Source organism: Cinclus cinclus, chromosome 6 (genome assembly GCF_963662255.1).
Source record: "Cinclus cinclus chromosome 6, bCinCin1.1, whole genome shotgun sequence".
Classification (NCBI taxonomy): domain Eukaryota; kingdom Metazoa; phylum Chordata; class Aves; order Passeriformes; family Cinclidae; genus Cinclus; species Cinclus cinclus.
This window is the reverse complement of record NC_085051.1, coordinates 33,971,857-33,992,781: the sequence shown is the minus strand read 5'-3', so window position 1 is coordinate 33,992,781 and position 20,925 is coordinate 33,971,857.

Here is a 20,925-nt window from a genome sequence, read left to right as displayed (position 1 = left end):
AAAATGTTAGCCAGATTAGGGATAACAACTGGAACAAAAACATACTCAAGATGTACATAAAATGTAAGTTACATTCAGACAGAGCATAAAGCCAACACAGAAAGAAGACTGTGAAGAAAAACATCATGTATAAGCTCCGTGGGAAGCCACTTCCAAGATGTGAAGCCTAATAAACAACCTGATTTTTATCCTGAAGAAATTAGGACCCAAGAACTGTATTGTAGATACACCTAGACTTTCTAATACCTAAGAACAAATTAACTGAAACCTGAAAACAAATTTCAAATGTCAAGTTGTCAGCAAGACAACCAAGCTTCTGCATACCAGATAGACTGACACTTCTTTTCTAAAAATGGCTTTTATTCACATTATTCTCACAAAATCTCTAAAGAGTGCATTATATAACCTGTTTGCAGTCTTAATAGCCCCTTTTCAACACATGTGCTTCTGGTGCCATCCACAGGAGCTCAAAAATCTGTTTCAGCAACCCACACATCTATCTCAGTCCTCTATTGCTATATTACTGCATCTCAGTAAAATAAGCGATTTGTATTTTACTTACAGAAAAACAACAAAGGGAATTATTTACATGGGACCCATCTGTGGAAGAGATGGTGAAGGTATGCTTGAGAATTAATTGCCAAACAGTCCTTGTGCTTTAAGGAAAAAATGGACTGAACTTTTGACAAGAATTTTGTCAAGGAAAACAGCAGCATTTTTAATTAACATCAGAATAGGGGAACACTTTTTTAAAGCTAGTAAAAGCATATTTTCAGTAGGTCAGATACAGGGGCAGCTTTGATATATGTCTCTGAAAGGAGAAGTATGACATAGCCTTCTTTCTCAGCAGTGATTGCCAAATACATAATTAGAATAAATGTGGTATTAGAAATAACTACTCAGTTTCTTGGAATGCACACAAAATTATCTGAACAGTTGTTTTCAGGCAGGAACAACAGGAAGTATCAATATGGCAAACAACTACCCTCTGTAAAGACAATCTGTGGTGTGTACTAAACAAAGGAAAAAAGAGAATGCTTAGTCCAAATTATTTAATAGATAAAACTCTGGCAAGTAATGTTGTTCAGATCTCACTTCTTTCCATGTGTGGAATCTCTATCTGTGAAGCACTGACCAGCATGAAGGAAGGAATTTTCTCAGCTTCAGAACACTGAGTATTGCAAATTATAGGAGCTTAAATGTAAAAAAAAAGCAAAAGCTGTGATGACTGATAGAGCAATCACAAGGAAGGTTTTTTGGAGGAAGCAAACTACTAGAGACTCAACATGGATTATAACACAAAATAAGACAAAATATTTGGCATTTTCCATTGTCTCTTCATGATCTGTGCAATAGAAAAACTGTGTGTTCACACACACAGTTGAGGATATAAAATTCCTTCTGTTATAATGATGTTGAAAAGAAAGATAAAAGTAAATTACTGTCAAACATTAGACAAAATTCAAATTATATAAACCCTACTAATCCTTATGGTTTTGGCAGGTTCCAGTGGGCAGTCTTGTGGTAGTTATATAAAATAAATATACTATTCTTTCAGCTGAATTCAAGAAAAAATTACCAAATTTAAAGAAATCCCAAGTTCTTAAGTATTTCTTGGGGTATTCAAAGTCACAATTTTCCTGGCTTACAAAAAAAAAAAGCTTATGCTCAATGGATATAATAATGTATAATATAATATTTTGTTGATATAAAAATTTTGAAACATTTTTACCTCAAATCACATGCTTTTCAGGTCCAATTATAACCCATAATACATTTGGGTGCACCTTATCGAGGTATCAAATTGTACACACACCATTTGTGTCTCTGTATCAACACAAGGATCACAAACATCTTACAATAATAGACTCCTACATGCCAAAACAGCCCAGTGTCACAGACATTCTATCAAAATATCCTTGGTGGCCAGTCTAAGCCCATTTTAAGCCAATAAGTTGGTAGATCCTAGATTTTGATTACCTTAGTATCCAATGAACAAAAGAGAAATGCCTTCTTAAATGTGCAAGACAAATTATTCCTGCTCTCATTTCAATTTTTGTCTATCAGCAAGATCTCTTCGTACCCCACTGCCCTTTGAGTTCAGCAATAAAACCAACATAAGCCAACATGATGGTCAGCAGAATGGCTGGCTATATGAAAAGCTAGATTTAGCCTATGTAATTATAGAAATTACCATAGAATTACCCCATAATATTTTTTATAAAATAATCAGTAGAATAAAAAGGCATACATACATAGTAGGATTGTCCCTCTTCTTGGACAGCTCGTTTTTCACACTGATGTACCATATAGCAAGGTAAGAAGGATGTTTCTTCAAGATAAGATGGGTAGTATCCACAACATTTCAAAGTACTATTTTTTTAATGATGGATGCTTATAATAAAAATAATTAATTATATATTTTAACTATTCCTATTCCAGCATTAAGCAACAGTCTGTCCATTTTGGTAATTCTCTCCTTAATTTTAACTTTGTAAAAGTGGTATGATAGGTAAATGCAGCTGTTTTGCATAGGAAGAGAGCATTCACAGCGATGCCATTTTAATGCTGAATGACACTTTTTTTGGCGCTATCACTGCATTATCCACAGGTATGATTCAGCAAATCTGACAGGAATATTTCTTTACTCCATTTTCTTCCATTGCTCTGTCCTTGCTACCACATACACTCTGTTCACAAATCAGAGAGTTTGCAAAAACCTTCTGCAAACAAAAAACCAATTTCACTTATGTTCATACCTTGAGAGGTATCAGAGAAAGATGAGCAGGTACTCATTTCATGCCCTATTTTCTCTTCAGATACTAATATTCCTGGACCTGAAATGATGAAGTTGCCTTTTACAAGCATTCTCTACTAACTGCTGGGGATTTATCTGTGAGCCCTAACATGAAAGATGCTGTGAATCATGGTTATTTGTTGGTGCACTGATTGCTGCTATCAGCTGTGTGTGCTTCTGACCAGAGAGGCATCATAAAAGCTGTAGAAAGTTAGTCATAAAAGCAAAAAACTACACCATTATCTATAATAGGGAAAAAAAGAAAAAACTCTGCTAAAAGCATTTGTGATACAAAAACAAAAATTGTGAACAATCCACTTCGTAAAAAATATGCATAGCCTAAATTGTGCATGTCAGAGATTTTTTGTGTATTATATATGCAAACCTGTGTTACTGAGATATAATTAGTACTACAGTATATGTGTAATCTGTTGTGTGTGTGTTCCCACATCATCTTTGCAAGGTCAGGGAGAGAAATTATTTTCCCTTAGAGGTAGGAACAGCTCTACATAGAGATTAATCAGAAAAAGAGAGGGGGAGAAATGTTGAAAAATGTTTGAAATATCAGGAATGCTAAGGATTTCTTTAAAACAGGTTACTCCTTCTCAAAACAGGTGCTAAAAAGAAACCAACTTGTGGGGTATGTTGTAAACCCCCTATGGTTTACAGAATATGTTTATGTCATATGGGAAAGCATTTTTAAAGATAATTAATAATTCTCTTTTTCACGGGAAGAAAATAATGATTTAACATTGAAATCAATATACCTCTTTTCTGAGTTCTTCACTTAAAATCTTTAACTTATCTACAAATGAGAATGGAATCTTACAGACAAGATTCACCTTCAGAAGTCTCCCACGCTGTGTGGATTTGCTGATACAGCTATACAGGTTAGTATTTTCTAATCTAGACAAAGCATTCAGCTTCAGTGTGCTCTGCCTGTTGATGCACTGCATCTGGGAGAGAAGGGAAAGATTACTTAGTTTCTCTAACCAAATGTAGGAAGGAACAGCTAAACACAGAAAAATCCGCAGAGAAAAGTTCAGTTTTATTATTTGAATATTTTCATGTTTACAGGCTAATGCCTGAATGCTTTCATGACTGCAGCTTTAAGCAAAGTATATTAATCTTATTATGTTGTAGGTATTTTATGTTTTTCAGATACAGGAGTGCATGTGAAAAAAACAGTCCAAGGAATTCTCCGCAATGCAGTTTTACATAAGGGCCTGTAGGAGCAGGCAGAATGTTATTAGACCATAAAAGCACATCAGGCTGATTTATGGTTTCTGATCAAGGTTTCTGTGAAAATTACTCTGCATCAACAGCTCAAGGTGACTGCTACCATTAATGTGTGGAAAATAAATGAGGTGGAGAGACTGATATCAGAGGAAGTAAAAGGAAGCGCTGAGCCAGTTTATATAGCACAGGCTTCCCATTTTGTTTTACAGTGCATAGAAGGCTGTCATCAAAATGATTGCTTTGGGGCAGAAAAAGCAATTCTTGATAATTAGATCTTATGGCAGGCTTTCTTACATCCGGTATATAAGAACCATCAGGTATAATACCTTCCCACTATACGTCACCCTCTCCTCTGTGCTGTAAACATTCTTAGGATGTAGAAAATTAATAACCTGTCTTTTTTTTCTCTGAAGTTATTTTCCAGAAGAAATAAAATTCTAAACACGGTTTCACAGGAGTCTCAGTGGCTGGGACTATATTACACAGTGTCTGATATCAATTTGCATTTTGACCAGCATTACAGTAAATACTCGATATCTTTTCCACAGTTCAGTGTCCTTGTATTGTAAGTTGTTTCATTTACTGGGGCTGGATTATTCATTCCACTCTTACTTTTACTGAAAACATCAAGCTATACTCCCTATTTAAATACAATTTTGCGTAATGCATTTTTAAATTTTTAATTCATTTATTAAAATTTAATTCATTTTATATTAATATGGTTCTAATGCACAGCTATTCTTTACATAGTTTATTTTTATTAAATATACACACATTCATATAATGTAAATTTAAATTTTAGTTTTGTTTTTGTTGTTGTTTTAAAGTCTGAATTTTATTATTATTTTATCTTATCTTCTGTATAATATTCAAGATATTTAAATGAAATAACAATGAAATCCATCCAGCCTACAGATTTTCGTGACAATACTAAAGCATGAACCATTGAAAAGTGTATTTTATGTTTCTATATAATTTTTAAAACAATTTTATCGTATTTTATTTCTAGATTATAAAATGTGACATGCAGATGTGCAGTGTCACTTCACCCATTTGCAGAAATATCAGGGCTACTCACACAGCTGGCTACAAAATCTGATCTGGTGGTCATACAGGGCATATTTTCAAAGCAGCCTGTGGAACAAAGACATCTATACTTAGGGAAGGGCAGGGTCAGGATTTTGAGTCTTAGCATACTTAACTGCATTTTGTTTTCAAAATGGACTCCTGATTCCTAAACCAAATTTCTTTCAAGATATTGTCACAATAAAATATGGTACAGTTTTTAGCGCTTAATACTAATTTATCTATAAATTTTAAAACAGGTAGTTTGTTCTTATTTTAACAAGATTGTTACAAGCTTAAAATATTATTTTAATTATTCATATTCTTCAGATGTATCCTGAGAGTAAAAGGACTCCTGTTTGTGTACAAGGGTGATTAGTTTGTACTGTTAATAGGATGGATTTCCTGGTACTTAATTGAAAGCAGGTGGATAATTAAAACCAATGTGTAGCTAATCAAGAGTCAGCTATCACGTGATCATGAGGCCATGCTTGATTCTGTTCATGATAAAAACATAACTTTCAAGTCTATTTGCTTTAGCATCTAAAGTGAAAATGGTGAGAAGGGCTGGGAAGATTTAACTAATTTAAAGTATAATTTGCAGTACTACGAATGGCTGGTCAAGATCATACAATGGGAATTTTGGTTTCATTGTCTTGGTTTTTTTTCTTAGTAACATTATACAGTTTTGTTTTGTGGGTTTTGCTGGTCAGTGTTAAGGATCCTTTTCTAAAAGTAAGAGACATCTGAATTTGTTGTTCAACAAGGGGTCTTGTAAATGTTAGCACATCACAAAATATTAGTATAAGTTTGTGGTACTCGTACTAAAGTCTTGGTAACCTCCAAAGCTCTCTTTGGAAAGAATGATAAGGTAGGAAGAAGAAGGGACAGGTGTTTCGAGCAGTGTGGGAGCAATAACTAGTTTTAGAGCATTTTCCATGTTACAAGTGGCATTTTGCCTTTGACAGTGTGATCGTGCAGAGCAGTGTGGTGCCTAGATCCTCTTGGTGAGTGGGAGCTGCTGTACACCAGTTATTTCCTCTTCCAAACCCTCATGCCAGGGAGAGGATATACAATTTTTTCTCGTAGTTAGAGGTGGACACTGAGAATAATATTTCTGTCACCTACTTGTTTATCTGACCCTCTTCTCTGTTACTTCTGGGCTATTGTTATGATCCTGTAGCTCATGTATATTTGACAAACCTATGTTTTCCTTTTAGGTACTATGTACTGCAAATTACTGAGTACTGAAATGTCAGTTTGATTAATCTCTTTTCCCCTTCCTCTCAGAACATTTTTTTTTTTTTCTAATCATGTATGTAAAAAAGGCAATGAATAGGTGTAGTCTGTTTTGAAGTGCTCTCAATTACTTTGAATTCTGCTGCTGTTTTCTAACTGTTTTTACTGAACAAATGTGCCATGGTAATATTTCTCTTTTGTTCTCTTAAGAGCTCCATATAAAGTTGGATGTGATTGGAAAAAAGTCGAATAATCTTATCATTAAAGTAAAAAGGAATTTGTACCTTTACTGAGTTCTGTGTTGTGGTTTTAAACACAAATTATCCCATGAGAAAATTTTTGTTCATTTCCTTCTTATGGTTTAATGTGGAATAACTTTAATTATATATTATACTTGCTTCCTTGTAGGCTTTTCTGGCTTTAGATATGACTGGAAAGAAAATTCATATTAAATATTTATTATTGCTTCTAATAAGCAGTCTCTTCCTTTCACAACTTTTTCAAAAACAAGGTTAATTTTGAATGCTAGGAAAGAGATTGAAAAACACACAAATAAAGAAGTTTAAAAAATCAATGAAAAGCATATTATCTATTTTTAACTTCTTTTAAAGAAGTAAGAAATGCTCGATTTCTCTACAAGCTTGCATCTTAATATTAGGAAAGATTAATTTTTTTTCTCTGTTTGTTTAGAAGAAGGTCAGGAGTTTAAAAGCCCTGCAAAGCTTAGTTATCCATCTCTAACTTTTCTTGGTGTACATAGAATACCTATATAGATGTATGTATAAATCAGTGTTACAGTCACCAACTCCCAGTGGAAGTCTTTAATCATTAATATTTTGTGTCGTTCAGTACCAAATGTGTGTATGACAAGGATTTAGGCACATGAGTCCTGCTAGTAACAGGCACTGCAAACCCTTACTACAGGGTGGGGGAATTGGCTGGAAGGGCTCGTTCACTGTACGAGGTTGGAAGGGTAACTTTTGTTATACCTCATTTGTGTTAATTAATCTTGACTACATTCTTGGCTGTTCCCTTTGATAAAGGTTTAATTTAACTTGGCACGCTTCTCCTACGGACAAGTTTGAGGTTAAGGAGAAATAATTCTAAGAAACTTTCTGAGGTACTCAGGCTTGAGCTTCTGTTCTATACCTAGCTGAGTCAGTGGCTTAAGGAAACAGCTGAATTACATGTATGGATGGTTTTGCAAGGAGGGGGAGAGCAAAAGGCAAATAATGAAATAAAAATAATTTATCATATTGCTTAAGGGAGAGTGACCTTTCAGAAATATCATAGTTCTAACAGATGAGGCAGGCTTTGGCAGTCTTTGGGGAAGAAGAAATCAATTACAGTATAGTACTGCTGGATCAAACTATGGGAGAATGTACTGATTTTGCTGAGAGGTCTTGTCAGCCTGGAATTTCATGTTCTGGAAGTACACATGGGTCCTGGTAGGGCTAATGGCTTTTGGGAAATGGTGGCTTAAGCCATGATTGATCTCCAGTTAAGTCTCTGCCTGTGAAAGCCTGCTGAAGTTCCTTGAATACATTCAGCGTATTTCAGCGCTTGTCAGTACACCGTAGCAGACTGGATGCTTAATGTGTTGCACAAAAGAAAATAACTTTAATTGTTAATAGTGTTTGTCAGTAACAATAAATGGACTGATGACAATTCTGGGCTGAGGCACCTCTCAGAAGAGGCAGCCTGGTGATGGGAGTCAAAGACAAAGTGATCCTGATGGTAAAACTTATGGATCTGGAGGTAGCCAGCAGCATACAAAGTGCTCTAACCAAATCATGATAGATAATTACTTCCCTGAAAACTACTATTTTCACTCTGGAGCAAACCAGGAGGTTTTTAGCCTTTTATGACACAGAAGCTAAGTCTGAAGTGAACGAAAGGTCAGTTTTGGCTTATTTTACCATTTTACAATTCAAATATAGCTGAGGAAAGAGATTAAATCAATAGATTAAAAAGAAAATGTCTTTCAGTAGCCACTGTGAATTGTTTGTTACTGCCACACTTGAGAAAAAGAAGTTTTACCCCCACCCATCTTTCCCCAAACATGTTCCAAAAGATAATAGTGAAATGCCATGTCTTTGCCAAAGTTGCAGATATATTGCATAGATAAAATTAATAAAAACCTATGGGTTTGGGGTAATATACTGCATTAAAATGAACACTTGCATGATTTTGAGATGATTGCCAACTAAAGAGAGGAGCCCAAAATAAACAAAAAATATTTAATAATTTGGTCTTACATAGCACTCTTTAGGGAAGAAAGGAAAAGCTTTTAAGATGGGTCAAAAAAAAAAAATGTTTTTCCACAGCAAAAGAAAGAAAACTGGAAGCACCACAATAGTGCTGTAGAAGTTGTAATAGGAAAGATAATACCTCCTTAGGTTATTTTCTTGGCTTTAGCACAAAAGTTCAGAGACATGAATGGACGCTAAAGAAAAATGGATTTGGAAAAGACATACAAGGCTTACTTGCACTCAGTTTAATCCGTGTTACTAATAGCCTTCCTGGCAGGTTGTTTTGAAGCAGTATTAGTCAAGAAGGTGATGCTGTACTATCTGTCAGAAACACATTAAGAAGGCTTAGGAATATGTTCTCATCTTTTGATATTATGGGGATGAAGTTGAATGTATGAAATATTCTGGAGGCTGGGTTCTTGGTTATACATCCTCTGTGTTTGTTCTAATTGTGCACTACCAGAAATAAGTACCACTTAGAGATTGCTATCTGCCAAATAGCATTCCACCTTCATTTAAATTTGCTCAAGAGAGAAATTAACCTTTGGTACTTATAAAAATTACAGGCTTTAAAGTAAACTTTAATCTATATCAATATTTCTAGTGGTATTAATATTTTTGTAAAAGAAAAAAGGAACATTAAAATAAAGTCTAAAATATTTTACTGTATAAAAAAAAGATAATGCAGTATAAACTAATCTCTTGAACACCTAAATAAGGCATTTATTTGTCTTTTTGTTTATCTTTTTATCTTCATGTAATCTTGTGTAGTCATTAGATCTGCAAAATATGTAAACTTCAGGTACTTAAATATCTCCTTTGGCCTCAGCCTCTGTGGAAATTCGTGAATCTTAGTCCACATTTGCTGAAAAAAGAAAATAGATGGTTTGAAGTAAATGTCAGCTTAACAGCCCTTTCATCTGCTTCTTTTCTTTCTGCAAATTGTTGAGCATTATGTGTGACAGACCTATCAGACTCTGAGACTGAGGTGGTAATCCTAAACACTTTGCAACTCTTTTCACCTATATATGGACTTTGTACCAAGTTTTTAAGAAGCAAAAAAGTATACATCGCAATGACAGTTTCTTCACTAACATAAACCTGCCTAGCAATGTGAGTTTCCACTAACCAATTATAAAGGAAAAGGGGTAGTTTTACAGAAGGGAGGGAAGGCAACTATTGTGATTCAAGGCACTTCAGTAACCATTTCTAATGATAGGAGTAAAAAAGGTGATGATGAAGTGCAATACTACTTAAGATATGGAGAATCTGGAAAATAATTACTCAGCTTTCCAAATTAATACTGGAAAATCTCAAGCTTTAGTGTAGTGCAATTTTTTTGTAGTTGATTTGGGTTTTGCATCTCAATTCCTTGTATAGATCTGTATCTTGGCTATCTAGATATAAACATTTTGTCTAAGTTTCATTCTTTTAAGATCGTAAATTTACGGCTGACTGCTTTCAACTTTACATGGATTTCTTTTTTCATCTTTGCACATCTATCTTCACAGAGTTAACAAAAGCATTGCAGTGGCAGATATTTCATCAATTTTTGAGTGGAAAAGACTATGCTTAGATGTATGTGGTGTGTGATCCGTTAACTTCTGAAAGCAGATATTCAATTTGTATGTCTATCAAGATTGTGAATGTGTGCGCTTTCAATTTCCTGAGGATATTGAAGTGATACTGTGTATAAATGGTTACTTTGTATTATCCTTAGTGTAGGGTGTTGAAAAATGGTTTGTGTGCTTGTAAATTGATGTGCAAAATTGGCTTCTCTTCAAAACTATGTTCACTTAAAAGAGGAAAACCACTTTATCTGGTATATATTTTGCTGTTTCTATTAGTAATAAACTCATTCTTTTTGGTTTTTTTTCACTTCCTCTAACTAGACTTGAAAATGTATGGGATGTTGTTCAGTGTTGCAGTTTTTAAGGCATGCTTTCATGCTTTTTCAAAGTATGAGCTTCCTTTCCTAAGGTCAGGCACTGGATTAGGCCATGATATGGAGTATGATTCTGATTTTCCATTGCCCTCTGAGCAATTTCTCATCTGGCAAACCTTCAAAAACTTGCCACATCGGGCACTGATGTCAAAGAGATGAAGAATAGAAAAGCATGTCAGTACAGCCAAAGAATACAAAATGTTAGTGCATTCATGTATCAAATATCATTAAAGGTGGTTTTCCCATTCAAGTGAAATTAACAATGGTATTTTTTATGGTTCTTATGTCTCTATGGCACTCATCAGTTATGAAACTTATTTTAGAACAAAAATTGTGAGAAACCTCTTTGCACTGATATTGCAACCAGCTTTTTTGAAAATTATTCTATCAGTAGACATTTCTGTAGGGCTCAGTTATGCTATCCAGGCCTCTAACATTCTCCAGAAAAGCAACAATTTTGACTTGCAAAATTAATTTAATCTCCAATTTTCATGTCAGTAAATCCAGAAACACATTCCATTTTGCTGATGAGTTGATCACAAAATATGATCATGATGACCTCAGTCTTGAGGAGAATTGCACTTTTTTTCTCTGTACTGATAATTCTGCCTAAAAGAGTTCCTTTCCTCACTTATTCTTTTCATTAATAAACTTCTCCAAGTCTAATGTGAAGTAGGTGGATGTAGTTTGGAATTAAACTCAGTTGAAATGAAAGGATATATGGCCTTTTAGCACAAAGTACTGGACACTTAAATTTGATGGTAAAAATGAAATGCAATCCTCTCTTGTAGTTTTGATTTGGGTGATAGACTACTGCAAGTAATGCTTCCTTGAGTAATTGGTTTTTAGTAGTTTGAAGAGTTTAACACCTCATTATGTGTCAATAAACGTCATAGAGCTCTTTCCTTGGATGTTAGAAGTGTCAATATAAGGAATACATTTTTATAAATTTCTGCATCTACAGCTACTAATTTCTAACCATCTTATGTCTATTTGTTATGCCAGTTACTCTGCCCACTAATAATCTCCTCCTTTTCTCCACTGTCTAGGTAGAGCACATGACACTATGTATATGTAGGTAGCAGTTTTATTCCTTTAGGATGCTCCTGGACAAGTGAGAGAGGCTGTGCTCTGTGGAGCTCATAGAATTCCCAGATGCATATGTAATTAAACAGTACATAGTGGGCTGGAGGATGATAAATTACTTCTGCTTGTCAAAAGGGAGATGTTTTAGTGAAGTTTATCATATAAAAATGTAAGTTAGCCACCATGAAAGCTGTTAGAATTTGAAGGCAACCAAGAAAAACTACCAGATTAATTTAAAACTGAAGTAAACGTGTATCTCAAAAGTTATTAATATTTTATTTATTTAGACCAGAGTTTCTGTGCCTTTTTCAACAATTTTGAAAGGTTTTCAGTGTGAAGGTAGTGTTGCAAGTAGCATCTATCAGTCTGTAACCACTATTTTATTAATAATTTTATGTAGATCCAGTCAGAACCATGCTTCTCCTTATTTTACTATGCACATCTGAGAAAAAGCAAAGGACCTGGTGCTATATTCTCAGTGGCAGGTCCCTTTAGACAGTAGAAAGCTATGATTAGTTACACCCTTAAATTTGACTTAACCAGAATAAACAGAACACATTTTGGGGAAGAACTTTGTTGAAAAGAATGCTGAATCTTCATTCTCTATAAAGTGCTTTAATCTGGGGAACGTGTAACTTCCTTCATAACTTATAAACAAGGTAGACTAATACATGTAGGAGTAGACTATTTCCCTCTGCCTTCTTTTGGTGATCTCCTCACAGTCACACTGTTATTGCTGTTTTAGGGCACAGAGACTTAGACATGTAGAAATTCTTCCCTTCTTGTTTAGCTTTAGAAGTCAGATTTCTACCTAGACCATGTCAAAATATGGGATATGTGAAATAAATCAAATTACTAACTTTCCTGGGCTGGTTTTATGGAAGAAGTAGTTTTGAGTTAATATTTGGTTAACAACTAAAAGTTTAGTCCTATTTAAGCTCCCTCATAATTTGTTCAAATCCAGGGGGACCAGGAACAACAAGAATATTTAAGTATGTGCTTATGTGCTTATGTGCTTATTGCAGTCTTGCCAATTGTAATAGTCAAATATGCAACAAAATTTAATTGTTAAAAATTATTTTTCTAAACCCGTATATTCTTCTGGATAATTGAACTTTTAAGGTGTATGTGGAGTTTTCTTTCATGACAACTATATATAAATATGCTTTTTAGTTTGCTTCTTTTTAAGGCAAAAAGATTTATGTATTAGGAGTTGAAGACTTTCATCTGGACAACTTTGACCCAAGAAAGTCACCTATGAAATTGGAGAAAAAGCTGGTGTGGCACCAACTCCTCAAATATGTGAACAATGATCTCAAGACTTGGAGTGAGGAATTGCTTCCTTGAATAAGAAACATAACACTACAAACGACTAATGACTCAATTTCAAAAGTACAGATTATGTTGGTTTACATTACAAACTATTTAACATATTTTTTTAAAGGGAGATGTTTATATCCAGTGACTGTTCTCCACTAATGTCTCCAAATTTTCACATAATTTCTTGTGAAACTGACTGAAGTAATTTTTTCTCTTGATATTGAATTGTTACTAGCTGGAACTCTAAATAGTAAGTGTAATTCAAGTCAGATTTAATAGATGTGTTTTTTACACCCTACACAAATGTGTGCAATTAAAGAATACTTTTTTCACCTCAATCATTTCTTCATATTTTTGGAAGACTTTGATGTGAATATTCACTTATTTATTTGACTATAAAAATGTGACTGAGTTTCATGCAAGTTGTACCTACTGTATTGTAAAACTTGTGGCAGTGCATTTCATTTCCACGCCCATGCATTTAAAGGGGAGGGGGAAAACTAACAGCAAAAAATTTTAAAAGGAGACCACCAGCAGTGGAAGCACTTTCTGCACAAGAAAAGGTTCTGTGTGGGAAGGTATTAGATAATCATTATAAGGCTTTTACTTCAATAATTATTCTTCAGCCTTTGAAATGTCATTATAGGTCAAAGAGGCAGCTTTTGTTCCAAGTAGAGCAGAATTTAATAAGGAAGGACACAATAGATATGTCAGATGGGTAATAAATTGAAATTGTGTCAAATTATGTGTTGCTACAAGAATCAGTTATGTGATAAGCTTTTGCATACTCTGGTTTTTAAGTTCACTAACTCTTGTGCAGCATTTTCACTTGTTTTTCTTTGTTGGAAACACCAAGCTGATCTGTCCTATCTACACCATACTCATTTAAACATCTGCTTACAGTGAGAGAGATCAGTGATGCATTTTTATTTCATTTGAGTTTTCATTTCAGGGGGTATAGAAAAGAATAACTTTACTGTAACCATATTATGGATATTTAGCTAGCTTTCCCTAGATCTCCATACTTCTTTAAGGACAGATATCTCCTGGTCACCTGCAATCAATCAAAAATTTTGCCACACATTTCTTTGCATTTAAGAGAAAATAGTATATAGTACAGGACAATGGTTGGCTTCAGTCCATGTTGCATATAATATATGCACTGTTATGTAGAAATTTTAGTACATGAGGCCTTATTGCAATTTTTACTCTAAAGTTAGTTTCAGATATGACCATTTTGCCAGGTAGGACTATTTAGTGACTTTCAACAACTGTATGGGTATCACTAGCTCAGATCTTTTGTGAGCTTCCAATTTCAGGTTTTTGTACATCATTAAGGATGTCATCAAGTTAAAATAGATTTGACAGGTTGAATGTTTGGATGTTCGGGAAGAACTTAGGCATAGTTTGGATATTTGATTCATCCTACAGACCTCATTCAAAATGAGATTCCAACGTGCACAAAATTCTGCATGTAGTAAAGATGCTCCCATGCCTGTGATTTTTGTATTCCAGCTTCTTCTCTCTATCCCATTTCACCTCATTTCATCATGCCAATACCTAAATACTGTCACAGCTGTCTGGAAAACCCATAATTAAAGTCAAGGCTGGCAGTTGCCATTCTTAAAACAGGCAGCTTACAGAATTTTCTTGGCAATAGACATCATAAAAAGAAGATAAAGGGCAATCTCCTGGCATGACTGCAAAGTAGTTTGCTCCCAGGTTTGTTAGCAGAACATGTTTTGTTGCACTTAATTTACTAGCATCCTTCAACAGCTAATGCAAATTAATAGATCCTGCATGTCCTGGTCTTCCCTGAAGTCCCTGACCATTTGGGTCAATACTTTTATTTGCAGAGGTGTGTTTGCTGATTAAAAGCCTTGAGTGTGTATGTATACTGGAACAGGAGGTCTGCACCAAGTCATTGTTAGTGAACCTGTTTGTGAGGAGCCTCTGCTGTGTTTGATTAGCAGAGCTTTCTCAAAAATGTCTTATTTTAAAGATGTCACACCTTGTCTATGTTGCCTCTAAACCCAGGCTGGCAACCACAGGGGTATAATGTACCCTGTACCCCAACAACTTTCTTCTCCATTTCGCAATTCCACTTGCAAGAAATTCTTCCTCAGCAGAAGGAATCTGTCACTGACCCCCTTGTTACTAGAAAGGGACTTCAGCAAAAAGTCTGGATTCTATGAGTTTCATTTGGTAAGGGGTGCTAATGTACTAGAAACTATTTTATTCAAGCTGCAAGATATGAAAGTGTATGGAAATCTGATTCTAGCCTTTACAGTCCTCTAGTCTCAGCATAGTTTTTTTTCATGGACATGAAAACATGTTATATTTTTCAGTTGACATTGTAACAGTCCTTCTACTTTGGAAAGAGGAAAACATTATTTTGTTTGTTCCTGGGCTTCAAATGGAGCAAGTACTTTGAATAAATTTAACATCTGGACATGAAGCATACTTTATTACTTAGAGAGAAGCCTGAATTTGCACTGCGGTTTGATATGGCTAGTCTTTGCTTCTACTGCAGTACTCTTTTGTAAGTAATCCTTGATATTCAAGAAGGTGAATGGATGGAGAGTCACTGTTCATTCAAGGTGTTGTTAAAAGAGAACATAAAGGTGGAAATGACCAAGTGAGGCTTTGTGGCAAAACAGAGGAAAAATATGTTTAGGCTGATTTGAGGTATTAGCCTTCAGTGTTCTCAGTGATGCAAAGAGAAAAGGTAGATTGTCTTTAAAGTTGATGCACCAGCTTGCTAAGAGCTAGCCTCTGAGTGTCAAGAGGCTGAGTGGAGCAGAACTGCATTACAGATAAAATGAAGCTAACTTACTTGTGTTCTCTGGGCAGTTAAGTCAAGGACCATGAAATAGTTAACAAAACTATAGAACAAAGATGGAAACCCCAAGTGTGTTTATCTCACATGACTTTAATATCTGATGTTGGATGAGATTAATTTTCTGGACAGCGTCTTTTATATCTTCCAATATTACTCAATACTAGGAGCACTAAGACGTTGTGTGCCTACTAGATTGGAATATCATCAGTGAGTTTCAAAGGCCATTTACTGTGTAAAGAACACGAGTATAAAAAGGGGTTGATAGTCACCGTGATCTGTGTTTGAAATGATTACCTGATGAGCTGAAACTGTCCCTTTTTCCTATCCTTAAAGATACCTATGATGCTTGAAGACTTTTGGTTAGAAAGTATCTTGTAGAGGTCAATGAGGAGAGTAATAGGTGAGTTTTTTCCCTCATTTCTTCTTGAAAGAACAGGAGACAGAACCTTTCTGAAAATATTTTTCTCATGAATTGCATAAATTATAAGGAAATTAAATTCTCTAAGTCCTTATTTTGATTGCTAAATACTTTCTTTCCTGATATCTCTTTAGTGTAAAAATCTTTTCTTACTTCGAAATCAGGGTGTTGTCTCTCTCTCTCCACCCACACCCTTTAAGCCCTTCAGGGTTTTGTGGTCCATTGTTGATCTTTTAAGAACAACAACCAATATTAGTTAATTTTGACATCGTTTTAACTAAAATTTTTCTTACTGATATTTAAATGTTTCTGATTTTGAATTAAATATATTCTTATGTCATGTATGCGTTTTTACCAAAACATGACATTCAATTTTCTCGTTCATCAAAATACTCTCATTTGGCAAAAGTTAGTGGGAGCATAACTGTAAAAAGTAAGTCACATGCTTTCAATTGTGCTGGAGACAAAGAGCACAGTTAAGACATATTGATTTCAGTTAAGGTGAGATTTGAAATTTGATTTCAGAATTTTTGAAAACAAGGTATATAAATTTTTAGAATCAACATTAATTGCCATGAGAAAAAAATACAGTACTTTCTTCATCACAAAAATTGCCATCCTTCCAATTTTTTTTAGTATTGTAAATATGTTTTTGTACAAACTTACCATGAAAAATGCTGAACCTGATTCTCTTGAGCTGCTTAGTTAAAAGACCTTTTAAAAATGAATACTTATAGTCTAGAAATACATATAAATTGTTGCATATAGTATAGTAGGTGTGCCAGTTTTTTTGAGCTTGTATCTGCAGAATGTGTTTGCATTACAGCACTTGTATTGTTCCACTCTAGCTAGCATCCATCCCAAAACACAAACAACAAACAACCCTCTGTTCCTTATTTCAGTGCTTTTAATAACAATCTGACTTTCAAAAAGAGTCACAAATTCACCGACTGTCTTGCAGTGTATTTTCTAAATCATACTGAAGCAAAGCTGTTCTTAGAGTTACATATGTGTAAAAAAAATTCAAGGTAATATATTTTCCTATTATACTATCTAGCAGCATTCACTACAGAAAAAGTATTTCCTATAAAAAATATAATCTGCTTAGCAGTTCTGGTATGACCCAAATAACCCCATTCATTTCACAGAAACAGTTTTAGAGGCTATATTGCATTATTCATTAATGTTGTGGATAACAACTTCAACCTCAAGACTGTTGAGCCAGCACTTTCATGAGCAGTAAATTCCCTGAAGGAAGGAATGAAAAAAATTGTCCCTACCCTGAGGTTTGAAAAAAAAGTCTTCACTACAGGAAGACTTTTCTGAGGGGTTGCATCTAATGAGAGGAAATTCTCTGAGATGATAATCATTCTCTGGAACAATTCTGGAAAACCTGAAGCTCTCTATAAGACTGTTACCAAAAAATAAATTTTTGTTAATTGTCCCATTCCACAACATGCTTATGTTCAGTCCTTGGGACCTTCTGAAAGGGGAAACTCATGCTGACAGAGGGTATTTGCTTTCTTTTTAGACCTGATGTTCTGAATGAAGCACAAGAAATGGTTTCCTTACTATAGAGGATACTGTATTTGTGAGCAAGAACAAAATATTTGAGATGAGTATTTAGGGAGAGGCAGTGAATAGTCTATATCTTTCCCATACCAACAGACAGAATTAAATCACTGTAAACTCCTCCACTAAGCTGGCCTTTTCATACTGACACCAGTTTTGCAGTTTGATTATTTTACAGGGGGCAACACTGTGATTTAAGTTAACACTGATCAGGCCCAGTTATTAGTCTCTAAGAATGTGAACTGTTCTTTCCTCACATTCTTGCAAAGAACGTGCTTTTGTAAGGTAGTAATACTGTTCACTTCCTTGTTATTCACTTTTTTTACTGTATGCCAATTTGGTCATAATGTCCTCAGGAGTAACCTCTGTTCATATTATTGGAAATTCATGGGTATTTTGTGACAATTTGAGGTTATAAAATTATTACTGTGAAATTTTCACTTAGTCCAAAAATTTTGTCATGCTAGGGATTAATATTTTTCTCATATGTTGCTATACACTACAAATAATGACTTTGATTCTGATGTCTTTTTCAGCACCATAAAAGAAATCTGTTTCCTTGTAATCAAAGGAAAAATCAGGATAGTATATAGAATCAGGAATTACATGGTTTTGCTTTGAAGAGCAGTGAAGCACACAGACAGACTGACAGCAATGTGTGCTTCTCTAATTTTTTGGAGGCATGAATTAGGCTGGGCCCTCAGGATATCATCAGGTTCAATGTCCTGCTCAAAGCAGGATTGGCACTAACCATGTTAACTGGTGTAATACTGGTGAGTTTGGTGAAGACTGGATTTTAGAAGATACTAAATAATATGTTCCTGGGGAAAGGAAGAATTCAAAAGGCCCCTTCTGCTGTTGTATGCCACTATCTGTAGGTTCCAAGCCCACCTACATAAGATGTGCTCTCAAGGCAGGTGCTGAACCAACATTGGTGGTGTTGATGTCATAAGTAATCGTTGCCAGCAAAGATATTAAGTTTTTTCATTATTTCCATTGTTCAGCTTAAGAATGGCAAACAAAATCAGAGGGATATGATGACTGACATTTCAAAAAAACTGATAGGATAATCTAATTGACGAGAATGTGAATATCTCAAATATCTACTGTTCAGTCTGCCAACTAATGCGGCTCAGGTGATTTTTTCCACAAAAACAGGTCACAACGTCTCTGGAAAAATCACTGAATATGCAAAGTTGACTAATGTTTAGTGAAATTGTCAGAGAAGAGGAAGAAAGTAAAGTAGTAGTAGCTCTCTAATATTTGGAAAAATGAAACAATTGGGAAAAAACCTTAATGATGAAGAGAATTTCTGTGAAGAACACAGAAAATACATAGAACACAGAAATTACATAGAATTTGAAATAGGTTTGATACTAGCTGTCATATTTGGAGATTATCTATTAATGGATTACCTAAATTGATAAGATTTTTATTATTTATACATGCAAATGTAAATACAGGAAAAACAGTGATAATTTTGGTTATCTTTCAAACATCACAGAATCAGTGTTGTAAAGTTTAGGCCTCTTCAAATTCGATTTTGTGGGGTGTTTTTATAGGAGTGTAAGGAATTAGGAATCTAAGAATGTGAGAGTTAAAAGAATTATGTTTAAATTACTAAGAATTTGATATAAAAAAAGAGATCAATGGACTGTAAACAACCTGTAAAACAAACAGGAAAAACATCTTGTCAGTAATGTAAAAGTAAACAGGTAATCAATTATTTAAATGAAATCTATTGCTCTGTTTTGGAATAAAAATTCAAAATAAAATCTATCAGGTTTCCATGAAATGGAAAGAATCTCTTGATTTAATTGTTTTTGGTTTTTTGGTTATTTCATGCGTGCATGTAAAGTTCTCCTGAGCTTTACCTCTAGAATGAAGTAGTCTAGAACTTGAAATCTACAGCCTTATTGTACTCTGGAACAAGTTATTAATCTCTGAATAAAAAGTTTCCTCTAATCCACAAACATTGTACGTCCCCATAGTTTTTAATTCATTGGTTTGCAAATCAAGACAGAACCTAGAACTCTCAGGCTTCTGATCTATAGTTTTATGTTTCTTCCTCTCCCATTCCTTTGCATTCAGATCTGCTCCATCCTGCTTCAGTACCAGAAAGCGAGAGGTGAAAGCTCAGTAAACGTTTTGCATTGGAAGGTGATTCTTCCTATTTTAATCCTAAATTTTCATTTCAAAATGTCATTCCAATATTTTCTAATGCAGTCATTCCCCACATGATCCTTAGAAGCATTCTTGCCACTCCTTCAGATTATTGAAGAGCATTTGGTAGGTGTTTACCCCTCTTCATGAATCAGTCCAGGTATTTAGCTTCTGTGAATTTTGTTTGGTTGGTTTTGTCTTTCTTCAATGTTTTGTAATACCAGTTACCCATATGAGAACTTACCCAATACTAGATTCATGTGGTGTTCAATTCCTGTTCTTCAGGCAATGATGCCTTAGAGCTAGATTAAGCAGTATCTGCCTGAGTTAGCTGTTGCTTCACTTTTTACTTTTATGATTTGCATAAAAAGGAAGACAAAATAAAGCTGCAATAAAATCAGATGTTCATTGTTACTCATTGAATGTTTAAAACACAAGAGAGCAACTTACATGATTAATTTCAAGTGTATGTGGGTGGTGCAGTCCTTGTGTTTATTGTAACAATCTAAGAAATAATTACAGAGTCTCAAACTGGCTAGGACTGAATTATTACCAAAAAAATGTAAAGCATGAACTATACAAAGGACACAATAGATCCCATTTGCCACTTTTCTTTGTCTTTCCAGAGATAATAAGCACTTGAAGTCTGCTTTATGTGGCTAAATTAATACACAACAGCTAGCCAAACAGCCTAATATGTTTACTTACAGAAATATAGTCATTTACAAGGTAACAACTTCTTGCAATAGGGTCTACTAATAAACTCTTAAAGGAAGAATAAATTCTGTACAATGGTGATGGAAATCTGGTGCTTCTTCAAACAGCTAAGGATTAACTAAGAAGCCTGCTTCTGCAGAGCTGTGCTGTTCTTATATGAGCTCTGTACTAAAAAATGCAATGGAATTTAACCTATAAAAAGAAAATAAACTAACAACTCTGTTTGTGAAACATGCATCTATCATAAATGTATTGATTTTTGTTGTGGGC